At 37.4% G+C, this 14,917-nt stretch overlaps 1 pseudogene; it reads right to left on the bottom strand.

Moving 5' to 3' along the window:
- Positions 1-1,472: 1,472 nt before the first annotated feature.
- LOC105718638 (kunitz-type protease inhibitor 2-like) overlaps positions 1,473-14,917 on the bottom strand; it is an 88,211-nt pseudogene continuing 74,766 nt past the window's right edge.

The following is a 14,917-nucleotide window of genomic DNA, read 5'->3' on the forward strand; positions in this document are numbered from 1 at the left end:
TAAAAAAAATAAACATATATATATATGTCTGAGGTTTTTTTTTGCTTTTTTAACTTGAATCCTTTCTAATCCATTCTATTCTGGGTTATATTCTTCAATTTTTTTTTCCAAATATAGCATTGATGTCATACATTCTTGTCATCTAAAATTCAGGATGCACTTTTGCAAAAGTTCCTTAATTGTAAATGTTGATGCTTATGACCTATTTGTAATAAAAACAAATCTAATATGGGTAGACACGAATGCATCTATGTTTGGCTAGTCTAGGTTAGCTACAAGGCACTTTTAAGATGCTATGGGGAAAATACTAAAAACCAGGAAACCTAACTACAGAATACAACTGTCCCTAGGACCACATTGCCCATAGTGTGCCCGAGAGAGGATATGTTGACGCAGACAAGTCTGTGTCTCTGATACTCTGAACTGACAAATGACTTGAAAATCTTTAGGTATCTATAGGCACTGCTAAGCTGGCTTTCCATGTTTCTCTTTTACTTATGTTATTCAACATCAGAAGGCTGCACCTCCAGGAGTACAAAGCGCCATATTTTGTGCCCTCTTGTCCTGCTCAGTTGTGTGTGACTACTGCAAGGTATAAAAAAAAGCAAGCAGGTGTATGTGAATGTGTTTGATGGTATGGTATGCACGGTGTATGGCTCTCGTGTGTGTGTGTGTGGATGTGGGTGTTGTGGGCTTGTGCTATATATGGAATGTGTATGGGTGGGGGAGGAGCAGGGTACTGAAAGTTATAATGCATAAAACTAGAATTTCAGCCTTAAAAGCATTAAGAATTGAGAAATACGAGAAAAAGTAAATAATCATATACGAGTACACTTTAAAAATCCATGAAACAATACTTTCAATTTAAAATTGCCTCTAATTAGTAATACTTGACATACTGTCATCCAAGTTTTCATTGGGGCACAGACAAAAACAGAGACACGGGCTAAAACTAACAATACTACCAGCAGCCCAATGCTAAAATATGAGTGGGATTTTCATTTACTACGAAGCAGATGGAGGTGGATTATGAAAAAAAAATTGTGATGTCTTCACCTCATGACACTGATAGGCTTTGTCTCATAAAATAAGCACAGCCTGAGAAAAAGGTAAACAGACTTTGTACCTCCCTCATATATGACCTTGAACTTAGACATCCTGAGTCTGTGCAAAGCAGAAATTCTGGGCAGTTCTCTGTCTGGTTTCCTAGTAATTCTAATGCATTTTTAGATTCACAAAATTCAGGCCTCCTCATTATTCCAGATCTACCACTTACAACTGCATAACTTGGACAAACCCCCTAACTTTACTGTCATTTAACATTTTGAAGATAGTGTCTACTTCATTGATGCCAAGAGATTTAAGTAAGTACAGTGCTCAATAAATATTAGCTTATTTTACTTTTAAGAAAAAAAGGCAAAACTGGCACAAAAAAGGCAAATATTTTAGTATATAAAGACAGCATAGCTTTATTATCTCATGCTACTAGTGGCCTGAATCATCAATCCTGGAGCTCGTCCGGATCTGCAGATGGTGCGCAGGGCCCGCTCCTGGTTCGCCCGCGCCAGGTTCGCCCGCGCCAGGTTCGCCCGCGCCAGGTTCGCCCGCGCCAGGTTCGCCCGCTCCTGGTTCCTCCGCGCCTGGTTCCCCCGCTCCTGGTTCCTCCGCGCCACCCGGATCAGGTAGACCATGGCGGCTCCAGAAAGAGGATCAGCACCATCACGAACAGCCCCGCCAGAACCACCTTTGTGCCAAGCGGCGGGGAACAATCCACCTGCTTGCGGAAGCGGCGGCGCACGATCACCCCCTCAGAGAGGCAGCTGTTCTTATTGTCCCCGCACTCTCCACAGATGAAGCTGTCGCAGGATTTCCTCTCCACGTCAAAGTACCAGCGTGGGAAGGGGGAAGGCCGCGCGGTAAGTCCCAGGGACTGCCTTGGCGGCGCTGTATTCTTCATAGTTGACCATATCGCTGGAGTGGTCCTCAGAGTCCTGCCGTCTGGGAGCGTAGATGCCGCGTTCTCCGTCGGCCGCGAGGAGCAGCGATGGCGGCAGGTCAAGGAGCGCCCGGCCTCGCCTCGGCCCACACAGCTGCGCCACGGCCCGCTCCGCCGAGACGCTCAGGCGACGCCGCCAAGCGCCAGCCGTTGGGGTATCGCGATCAGGTGCCGGAAGCCCCTCGCCGCGCACGCGCACTGGAGCGCCTCGCCTTCCGGGCCTTCCGTGAGGGGACGCCCGACCTCCGCGCGCGATGCCTGGGTCTGCTCCTCACTCACGCCTTCGCCGCCTGCGACCCTCAACGCCCCTCCGCGCTTTCAGATTATTTGCTGATTATTGCCAAAAGGAGGTACAGAGAAATTATTCTAAAACTGAAGTATTTTTGGAAGCCATTCTTTATTTTTAATTGGTCTATAAATAACAACTGCATACAATCAATTACCTAATTTAGTTATTTTGGTGCATATTCACTCGCAGTTTATCTTGGAGGGTACACCAGAAAATAGCACTGTTGAAAGCTTAGCATTTTATGGGTACTTTATGGATATTTTACTTTTGTCCAGGCAAGCATGTGATTTTTTACTTGCCTTAAATTCCTTAAATATATATATATATATATATATCTCAGATTATATATATTCAATCATATATTCTCTCTCTCTATATAAATATATATAAAGTATCTATTTACCTTTTATTACACACACACACACACACACACACACACACACACATATATATATTTCCATTATATTTTAAGACACAGGTAATTTGATAACTTGGGGACAGACCAGGATCTCTTTATTTCCCAAATTATTAGAAATATTTCAAGTTTTTTTCCGTCCCATTGGATTGTCTCATGTATTTGAATTGAAGCTGTGTTTTCTCCTTATCTTGAAAGATTTAAATTTACATTCCCCAGAATTTACTCAATGAGTTTTCACTTTGTTGATGAAAGTTGTACTTCCAATAATTTAGCAGACAGTGGTGATAGTCTTGAAGCTAAATTACAGCAGCATAATTATCTCTATCTAATTTTGAATACTACGTGATATTCTGTATACAGTATAAGTTTGATTTGGAAACCTTACTAAACATGGGAATAACACCATTTTTCTTTATAATTTTTCATTTTATTTTATTTGGATTTTCAGGGCATGTTTGTTGAGAGTGCTAAAATAGTACAAGGTCAGTGCAAAAGTGTTGGAATAGCTAAGAAATTATGTACAGTGTTCATTTTTTTTTTTGTTTGTTTCTTGACAAAGATATCAAAAATATATTATCCCTTCTCATAAAGGGAAACATAGATAACCATAATGACAGATAGAAGTTTTCTAATCTTTGGCTTAAAATGGCAGGTATGGGAACAGAGAAGAAATAGGATTTAATTCTGCCTAGCAGAAAGAGTGGCAGAAGGAGCTTTGTGGACGAGATTAAATTTGAACTGGACTTTAAAAGATGGTTAGAGTTAGGATTTCCATCTAATGATGGTGAACTAAGTAATTTAAACAAAACTTTCTTATAAGGACAACTTTAAAAACTGCTTAAATCTTTAAAAAGTGTTTATTTATTAGAAACCATAGCTTTAATTTGTTATATGTGATTATCTTTATATTTAGACCAAATTATTTAGATAGATTAAGAAATGGCCAAGAATATTGATTTCATCTCAGTAAATTGTAGTCTGACTAAACCCAAAATCTTATTTTTTCTTATATACTTAAACAAACGTATCTCTCTCTATGTGTATCTGATGTATATGTGTATGTATGTGCCTTTTTTATCCAACTTTTATTTTAGGTTCAAGTAGTATATGAGCAGGCTTGTTACATGGGTAAACTGGATGTTGCAAAGATTTGGTGTACAGATAATTTTGTCACCCAGATAATCAGCATAATACCTGATAAGTAGTTTTTTAATCTTCACTGTCCTCACACTCTCCACCCTTAAGTAGACCCTGGTGTCTATTATTCTCTTGTTTGTATCCATGAGTATTCAATGTTGAGCTCACATTTTTAAGTGTGAACATGCAGTATTTGGTTTTCTGTTCCTAGATTAATTTGCTTAGAAAGATGGCCTCCAGCTCTGTCCATGTTGCTGCAAAGGACATTATCTCATTATTTTTTATGGCTGTGTAGTATTCCATAGCATATATGTACCACATTTTCTTTACCAAATCTATCATTGATGGGCATCTAGATTGATTCCATGTTGTTGCTATTGTGAATAGTGTTGTAATGAACATGTACATTCATGTGTTTTTATGGTAGAAAAATTTATATTCCTTTGGGTGTATATCCAGTAATGGGATTACTGGGTTGAATGGTAATACTGTGTTAAGTTCCTTGAGAAATCTGCTGACTGCATTTCACAGTGGCTGAACTAATTTACATTCCTACCAGCAGTGTATAAGTGTTCCCTATTCTCTGCAACCTTACCAGCATCTGTTATTTTTTGACTTGTTACTAATAGCCATTCTGACCAGTATGAGATGGTATCTCATTGTAGGTTTGATTTGTTTTTCCCTAAGGATTAGTGATATTGATAGTTTTTTCATATGCTTGTTGGTCATGTGCTAAAAAAAGTATTTTTAAAGGAATCAAACTATTAACAAAATTATGAAGACTTATCAAGAAGGAACCAGGAAAACATAAAGATCCAAAGAAGTAGCCATGGTATTTACATTTGTATTCCCCTTGGAAAAGCAAGTTGAAATAGGTACTTGTCAATTCCAGAAGGTGTGGCTGAGAGGAGGAGGGGCTGAAGAGCACTAAATGGGCAATTATTGAAGCCCAGGACCTATAGGCAGAAAAACTCAGCTTAGGAACCCAAATAGGCTGCGTCATAGGAGTAAAGATGAACTATTATGCTACCAGTGAACTTGTACAAAGATTTTCCCAGAGACTTAATGCCCATTAGTAGTTGGCAAAAGCAAAGATAAATCCTCTCTGGAGAAAGATAATGTTCCAACTCTCAAATGATTTTTACAAATGACTCATAAATAAAATATTTGGTATAAAATAAAAATAATCAGGTGTTTGAGAAGACAAATTCACATGAAGAAAAGCCAGAATATACTGCAGATGAAATAAATAACTGATGAAGTCAAATTAAGATAAAATCTAAATAATTCTTAAGAGTTATTTATACATAAACATTAAAATAACCAGGATTATTAAGTTAAAAAGTAAAGATTCAAAATTTTAGCAGAGAATCAAATGAAAATTCTTGAATGGAAAAACTTAGTGATCAAAATTGAGACCCCAGTGAATAGATTTAATAGCAAATTAGACACAGAAGAATTAGTAATCTGAAAGATAAGTGAGAAAAAATATCTAAGTGGAAGCAATGAGAGCTCCAATAATTAAGATACAAAATAAAACGTGATGTAGAGAGAAGGAATAACATTGATTATTTGGAGTCAAAGAAGAAGACAGAAAAAATGAGCCAGATGCATTTTTGGAAGAGTTAATGACCAAGAATTTTCCAAGACTAATCACAGATATCTAGACATAGATTCAAGAAACTATATGAAGCTGAAGTGGGGAGAGAAATTCATGATTAGGCTTGTTATAATAATAAAATTGCTAAAGATCAAAGATGAAGAAGAAAAAAAATCTTAAAAGCAAGCAGAAACAGAGAGATGGTCTTTAAAGGAGCAATTCTTAAACAATCGCTGACTTTTCCAAAGAAAGAATAAAAGCCAGAAGAAAATTAAGTGATGCTTTTATATAACTGAAAGAAAATAATTTCCAATAGAGAATTCTATATTCACTAAAAATATTCTTCAAAACGAAGGTGAAATAATCCTTGTGGAAGACAGTGTGGGAATTCCTCAAAGACCTTGAACAAGAAATACCATTTGATCCAGCAATCCCATTACTGGGCATATACCCAAAGGACTATAAATCATCTTATCATACATGCATATGTATGTTAATTGCAGCACTAGTCACAATAGCCAAGTCATGAAATCAACCCAAATGCCCATCAGTAACAGACTGGATAAAGAAAATGTGGTACATATATAGCATGGAATACTGTGCAGCAATAAAAAGGAATGAGATCATGTTCTTTGCAGGGACACGGATGGAGCTAGAAGCCATTATCTTCAGCAAACCTCTACAGGAACAGAAAACCAAACAGTGTATGTTCTCACTTATAAGTGGAAGCTGAACAATCTGAACACATAGACACAGGGAGAAGAACAACACACACTGGGACCTGTCAGAGTAGGGAGGAGGAGGGAGAGCATCAGGAAAAATAGCTAATGCATGCTGGGCTCAAACTTTGGTGATGGGTTGATAGGTGCAGCAAACCATCATGGCACATGTTTACCTATGTAACAAACCTGCACATCCTGCACATGTACCCTGGAACTTAAAATAAAATAAAAAATGAAGGTGAAATAAAGACATTTTAAATATTATATTTGTTGGAGTAGATTGAAGTAGATTTATCACCTGCAATCCTACACTGAAGAAAATACTAGAGGGTGCTTTTAGGTGGGAGAAAAATTATTCCAGAAGGAAATAAAGTGATGGTGGTAGAGATGCAGGGCAAGGCAAATTGTACATCCATGGATTAATCTAAATGAACATAGCCTATATAAATAATAATGTTAATGTTATATTTATTGTATCATATATATAAATAAAATGAAAATACACTTAAATACATTTCATTCTGCAAAGGAATTAAAGGAGACAGAAACACTTGCACTGCTCACATAGAGTCACATAATACCTATTAGACTTGATTAAGTCAAGAATACAACAAAATGTAAATAGATGAGATGCTCCAATTGTAGAATCAGATTTTTTTTTAAAATAAATTCAACTCTATGCAGTTTAAAGAAGACATATCTAATACAGAAGGAGACAGATAGCTTGAAAGGACAACGCTGGGCAAAAGGATTCCCAATAATTTCACAGATAAGCCAGGGTGGTGAGTAGTATATTTATAGCATTGTCCAAAGACTGTAATTCACATAAGTGACATTAAGGGAAGAGCCCTCTGTTAGTAACATTGTCTTTAGTGGACATGGTTTACAGGATGAAGGAAGACTGAGAACATTAATATATTAAGAAATCTTGTTCCTGCTACATTTATGATTGAGACAAAAAAAAAAAAGAGCTTTTAGTTTCTTTCAAGTGACTTGGTTGATAGAATTATAAAAAATTCTACAGGGCCAGTGAGGAGCTGGGTATCAGTGACACTGGTATCTTCCATAGTTTGTGTACTAAAGGAAACACAAATTTATACTCACATAAGGAAACCACTATGTTCTTGTGAACACAAGTAAAATGAAATGTTTCCTATTGTATTCACCATGGCTGACGTAATTATAACCCATTGGGTCAAAATTCACTTGAGTGCAAATAATAAATAGTAGCTTGAGAGGGTGATCCATTTATATCTAATTAAATAGACACACAAAAGTTGTCACGCACAACGATTAACAGACTTCACCCTTTGTTGATGTAAAGGATGATTTTTTAAAAACGTTAATTATCCACCTACTTCTCCACCCACAGGCTTGAGCTTTTTCACTAATATAAAATTGTTAAATCTATTTTATGTAGTACTGTTATGAACTGTTTTTAACCACAAGGGCTATAATTTACTTTTTACACATTTCCTTTTTTTTTTTTGAGACGGAGTCTTGCTCCAGCGCCCAGGCTGGAGTGCGGTGGCGTGATCTCGGGTCACTGCAACATCTACCTCCCGAGTTCGAGTGGTTCTCCTGGCTCAACCTCCTGAGTAGCTGGGATTACAGTCATGTACTACTATGCTGGCTAATTTTTGCATTTTTAGTAGAGACAGCATTTTACCATGTTGGTCAGACTACTCTCAAACTCCTGACCTTGTGATCTGTCTGCCTCGGCCTCCCAAAGTGCTACAAATTCCTTTTTTTTTTTTTTTAAATTTTCTCCCCTTGGTCAAAATTTTTTTACGCAGTATTGCATGCTTTATTTAAACGTCAAAGTTCCCATCCACGAAGGATTTTAGTTCCTGGAGTAGGTAGCATTAGTTGATGCAGTATGTTTAGTTAGTGAGACGATGATACAGATAATTATCTGTAAGAAAACTCGGGACGAATATGAGCATGACCCTCCATTTATAAGTAAAGCCACTGCATAAATATTTATATTAGTCTCTGTAGTGTGACTAACGTTGGAAATTCATTGTACTTCTGAAGAAAAGCCACTTGGAGACCTTCAAGTAGGATTTACTTTCCTGATCAGTTGTTGATGAGTTTTTAATCCTTGATGGTAGGAAGTAGTAAGTACAGGAGGAAAGCAGAGGAGATGGGGAGAAATTTGCTCTTATAGAGAGGCTGGCAATCCTGGGCTGGGCTGGGCAGAAGACAAGGTGAAAAAAGAAACACTCAATACTGTAATCCCAGCACTTTGGGAGGCCGAGGCGGGTGGGTCACGAGGTCAAGAGATCGAGACCATCCTAGTCAACATGGTGAAACCCCGTCTCTACTAAAAATACAAAAAAATTAGCTGGGCACCGTGGCGTGTGCCTGTAATCCCAGCTACTCAGGAGGCTGAGGCAGGAGAATTGCTTGAACCCAGGAGGCGGAGGTTGCGGTGAGCCGAGATCGCTCCATTGCACTCCAGCCTGGGTAAAGAGCGAAACTCCGTCTCAAAAAAAAAAAGAAACACTCAATATAGAATTAGAAAATTATAGATGAAAGTGGGGAACTCATTGTTTAAATAAAAGATAATTTGTGTTTGGTTAAATTTATTTAGAAGGATAATGTAAATTTAAGCTATGCTCAACGCATTTGGGAGAAAATATACGAGAAAGATGTTTTTCGGTTGGTAGGAGCAAAGTAGCAAACTGAAAAACTTGTCTTGCTTCAGAGGTAGTACAATAATCTATAATGAGCTAGTTGTTGTGACAGTATTTACAAATTACTCAGGGTCCTCGAGATCCTAGAAATTACCTGAAAGAGCACGGTGGCCTCCAAGCAGAGTTGCTCAGCTTCCTACGTTGTGTCAATCAAAAATCTACGCAAATACGACCTCACAGTTTTCAAAATCCTGAGTGATAGGGTAGAAGCCTTGGAAGAGCAGTTTTATCTTCCACGGTGATCAAATTTTATAGGGCAAAGTGGAAATGAAACCAAGCTGTAGACACGCTGATTTGACAACTGTGCTGGACAGCACCCCCAGCTCACTCTAGCCTAATGCTCTTAATCTGGGAATTGTTGGAGAAAAGACCAGCTCTTCAAATCACTTTGGACTTTGAAGTGGAGAACTTGTTTATGAAGGAAAAGAGGTTAATTATTTAGGCAAATTCAACCATGAGCTCACTAGTGATTCTGGGAAAGAACCTCATGTCTTTATTCAAATGCCATTTGACCCATCCAGGGTATCATTGTCTTATACTTAATGATGATATTAAGCATTTGAATAAATAGTTATTGCCACATTATGTGGGTGTAAAGTCAAGGAAGAGGAAAATACAAAACATATTTTTAAGGTCAAAGCTTGATCAGTTTTCTCTTGGTCTTGAATTTATGGACTCATGACCTAAAATTCCTTTTTGGTCATGAGGTTTTCATGTTACAGATTATTCCTGCCTTCTGGAGCTTTTATTCCTACAAATATTACTAGCTTGTATGTGACAGATACTTTTGTTTATAATTTTAGTTATTTCAGCAAATACAAATGGGTGAGTCAGTCTCTTCAAAAGAAACACTTGGGAGTCCTGTGGAACAAAAGCCACCTTTATGTCATCTCTTACTTCAGCAACTGTTCAGCAACAGTTAGGAAGAGAAGTAAATCTTGTATGATTGTTTGCCCAAAAGCAAAACATAAATGGAGTAGTATAAGATATTTGACTGTATCCATAGAAACCTTCTAGACTACCATTCTTAGGTACTACCATGCTTTAGCTTAGGCTAAAGCAGGTGACATGTTTTAAAGCATGTTTTAAAACATGTTTTAAAACACCTTTAAAGCAGGGTTCACATGTTTTAAAAACGTTTTTGAGGGGTGGTGGGGAGCTATAACTCCATGATCACAGAAATTTAGTAGTTAAGGAAGGTTCTAGCCCTTAACAATCAAGAAGCAACATATAAATCCTAGGTGTGAGTCAAATGTGACTCAGGTAATGATAAGGGCAAGTCACTCTCTTCCTTTACTAGAGAAATAATTTCCAAGACCTGCCCATGTTACACTAATCATTATCATCATCACCACCATTTTACAGTCAAAAGTGCTATTAACTCTGCTAAGCAGTTTCATACTAATGATATCTTTGATTCTCACAGATAAGGAGAGAGATATTACTATGGTTCATTTTATAGAGGAGGAAATCAAGGCACATAGCCATTAAATAATTTGCTCAAAGTCATATCGCTAATTAGTATCAGATCGGAGCCTCTTCACCATCAGACTTGGACTCTTAATAGCAAAAATTTTAAAATAAGAAATCAGCATCCTAATTTATACTCTATGCAAAGGCAGTGAAAAATATTAATGACTTCAGCAGAGAGTGTGGTAAGAACTGGATTATATAAATGCTTAAGAGTAAGCTTATCCTTCCTGCTTAAGATCTTTTGTAAAAACTTTTGAAAACAATATAGAATTCGTATGCTATAAATATAAGGTAAAAATGAATCAATATAATGGTATAAACTTTCAGAAATGTAGCATACTGAACTCAGGCTAAACAGGTACGATCTACGAAAATTAAATGATAGGCACATCACTGTTTCATTTTCATGTTTTAAAAAACAGCTTTGAATGGTCTAAGTCCTTATCATAGTGAGTCTTTTCTGTTCTAGGTGAGAAGCAGAACATACTTTTGATGGGGAAGACAAGGTTCAGTTTAACTTGTGTTGGTCAATGCCATGCTTAAATAATTGCCAATAAATGTGTTTTGATCATGAAGAACATGTCTACTTGCTAAATAATTTAAGTTATATTTGAAATACTTGCTCCAGAGTACTGATTATATCAACTGCATGAGTCAAGAAAACCACTTAACTTTTATAGGTGTCTCAGTTTCCTCGTATAAATCAAGTGTTGTCCCAGTTGATTTCCAAATTCAAATTCTAGCACTCAACTAAGGGCTAAAGAACGTACTCATTTGCTCTGCCTGTAAAACCTGATTTCATTTTCATTATCTCTTACAGGTAAAGAGAGGACATGAGGGGATCCTGCCACAAAACTACTTACTGAATAGTAATCTTTCTGTTTTTCTTTTTTTTTTTTTTGAGATGGATTTTCAGTCTTGTTGCCCAGGCTGGAGTACAATGGTGCAAGCTCAACTCACTGCAATCTCCACCTCCTGGGTTCAAACGATTCTCCTGTCTCTGCCTCTTGACTAGCTGGGGTTACAGGCTCCCGCCACTATGCCCAGCTAATTTTTGGGGTTTTTAATAGAGACAGATTTCACCATGTTGGCCAGGCTGGTCCCGAACTCCTGATCTCAGGTAATCTGCCTGTCTCGGCCAACCAAAGTGCAGGGATTATAGGTGTGAGCCACCATGCCTGGCTATCTTTCTGTTTTTTTTTGGAGATGGAGTCTTGCTCTGTCACCCAGGCTGGAGTGCAATGGCGTGATCTTGGCTCACTGCAACCTCTGCCTCCTGAGTTCAAGTGATTCTCCTGTCTCAGCATCCTGAGTAGCTGGGATTACAGATGCATGCCACTACGCTGGCCTGAGTTTTGTATTTTTAGTAGAGACAGAGTTTCGCCATGTTGGCCAGGCTGGTCTTGGACTCCTGACCTCAGGTGATCCATCCGCCTTGGCCTCCCAAAGTGCTGAGATTACAGGCGTGAGCCACTGCCCCTGGCTGAATTGTAATCTTTCATTTCCTTACTGTCATATTATAAAATAACACCTTTGAGAATTTTATTCTTCATTCTACCCGACCCCAGTCTGGTTTCCTATCCTCACTCACGTCCTAAGTGCAACCATTGTAATGGCTTTGCTGCTGTATTGGTTCTAGATGAGATAAAACATTGCCAAGAAATCTTCAGAGAGAGACCTTAAACTTCTAGGCCTGGTCCTTTAATTTCATCCTTATTTTATTCTTTTCATGCATTTTAGGAAACAGCGAGGGAAAGAGAGAAAAAGAATTTTTCCAAATATGCGACCCTTAATGAGACTATTCCATTTTTTCTCACATCGCATTAATTGTTTTTAATTTTTCTAGCTATCTTGACATTCATGTCATATGGAAAACTGAAGGAGCAGAGGGAGGCATTTATTTCCAGAAGAGGTCAGAGAGCATAATCAGGGGACAGAGACTAGTAAGTAATCAAGCATGCAGTACACACTTTCATTAAGGCTCATGTGTTACAAAACCACAATATTTTAATATTCTGGTTCCTACTGTTTATGCTGAAGAGGTTGTGTTAAGGTTTATTTTAGTTACATTTTACAAAGGATTAAAGTGTAACATTTTCAGTCTTATTAGAGATGCAATGTGTTATTCTAAGGTTCATCTTCATTTACACAAAAGGAAAAAACTCCTCTTGATTAAGTAATAAAGAAGGCTGATTGTTTACAGAGCCAAGTAACAAGACTCGATTGTATGCCATGACCCAATCTCTCCTTAAATCTAGAAATTCTTATCCAACTTAATGATGGCATCTGCTGGGAGGAGAAAATTTCCATAGCACATTTTTGCAGCAACCCCAAATCTCATGGAAACAAGCCAGGAGACAAATTTAAATGAGTGTAATCCTCTAGGAAAGATACACTTAGAATTTTTCTCTTAATGGGAACTTTGTTTGCAGACAGCAAACAGTCTACCCAGAAAACGCCAACAACATCTGCTGCTGTTGGTAAGAAATGACCTCTTAATCATGAGCTATTCACATCAAAATGACTGCAGCCTGTTGGAACAACACAAGTTTTCTTCCAGAAGCCCCTTTCAACAGTGTCACACAGACCAAATGCCAAAATTATCTTTTACCTCTTTGTTTAAAATGCAATTTGCTAAGACAAGGTAAAAGAAGGCATGGAACAGAGAAGAACATCAGATCAATCAAGCGAGATGAAGGCAAACTGATTTGTTTGGCATCCGCTCTGGAAGAGTAATGCTCTGGCATGCTTTTATTTCAGCTTAGATTTGTCAATTTGAGGGAATTGTCTCTTTTCTCTCTCTACTAGGTCTATCTTTACTGTAACTGTACCAGCTGTTTGTTTTGATTATAGGATGGCAGACACCAGCTTCCTGACCAAAATGTCTGTGAGAAGACGAAGGATATAGGGGCAGGGAATAGACATCCTTTACAGGTTAAAGGTCCTTACCCTTTAAATATCTGTCTCAGGACATTGACCTGATAGAATATGACTTATATGTCATATAGTTGGAGACTTTATGCTATTCTATTTGCAGTGACTCACAGTCTGTCGCCATTTAACGTAAAGCAACAACATAAAAATACCTTCCTGTTGATATTCATGACTAACTTGGGAGCTATATCTCTTGATCCAATATTTTAGGTTATTTTATGTTACCTAAATCCAGTGTAGAACCAAAGAATTTGAAGAGACCTTAGAGCATCGAGTCCATCCTATCTTTCCCTCATAGTCTCCTTTTTATAATATTCTTGACAGAAAATCACCATTCTTGCTTGTATATTTCTAGGCATTGTGTATAAGCTTTTCAGTAGTGACAGTAGTGAAAAGTAAAAATCTCCCTCTAGGTAGTTTCTACAGTAAATTTTTTTTTTTTTTTGTGAATCTCTGTTCTAAAGACATCTCTTCAGGTAAATGGAGAAGACAAAACAAAACAAGAAAAAACATTTAACTATTGCATCCTCCCCATACCAAGTCACCTTTTTAGGACTACAAAGTGTAGATTTCTTCTGTGACGAGATTTCCAGATTCCTCTCTGTCCTGGCTTTCTTTCCGCACACACAACCTAGGATATCTAGGTGTATTTTAATGTGTATTACAAGGTGAGTAGAACATAGCAGAGCTGATAGATATAAAGAATTTTAGAAATAAAAGGAACATCCACATTTTACAAATTAGAAACGGGGCCCAGACAAGCAATGCAAACTATTCCATGTCACACAAAAAGTCTCCTCTCTCCCAGAACAATGTGCTTTTCACTTTTTTCCTAGACTGAATTGCTTATTAACTAGATAAAATGCTTCAGATGTTATCTGATCAGGCCAGAGCTGGGGATCAAATGCATTTTTCTCTATTAACAACCATGTTATTTATCTGTTTGTTTTATATTATTTATATAAACTGTAGTCAAACTAGGTCTTACATTTTCTCTTATGTTTTATCTTGTGTAGTTTAATCAGGGTACAAACTTCTCAGGATTATTTTTGAGTCCTAATTCTTTCATTTAATCAGTACATTGTCTACTGCTTTTTGACTGGTGAAGTTGTTAATTCTCAGAATGCTTTCTGTGCCCTTGTTCAGAATATTGTTAGAAGTACTCAACAGGACAGGGACAAAACCAAAATGAATCAAAAAAACAACAGAGAACAAACCTGTGTCATTCTATTGGATCTAGTTCTAGACTGAAAATTAATTAACCAAGATATATTGGAACTGTTGTTGAATCATGCATGTTTATGCTGGATTGTGTATTCACACATATTATGTTTTCTTCCTTGCCCAAAAACATTGTATGAAGGCCCTTTTGCAGTTGCCTTACTGGAATTAAGAAGCTGTTTAAGATCTGGTAACTCTATAGAAAAAGAAAAGGAGGTTATTGTAAAATGCTTTATCCTTAGCAAATTCCTTAGTAAAGGAAAGAGATCTCTTCTTTCTTCCTTATGAACTCACTAATCTATTCTTTAGTAACTTAGTCTAGAATTTTGCCAGGAATTGATACAAATTCATAAATTATTGATAATTTTTCATTTAGAATGTTGTTGAAAATCAGGACTTTTCTTGGACCTCACCTGTTCATGAATTCT

The sequence above is a fragment of the Aotus nancymaae genome, unplaced genomic scaffold (assembly GCF_030222135.1).
Source record: "Aotus nancymaae isolate 86718 unplaced genomic scaffold, 86718_ANA_hifiasm-v0.15.2.pri h1tg000041l, whole genome shotgun sequence".
Taxonomy (NCBI): Eukaryota; Metazoa; Chordata; class Mammalia; order Primates; family Aotidae; genus Aotus; species Aotus nancymaae.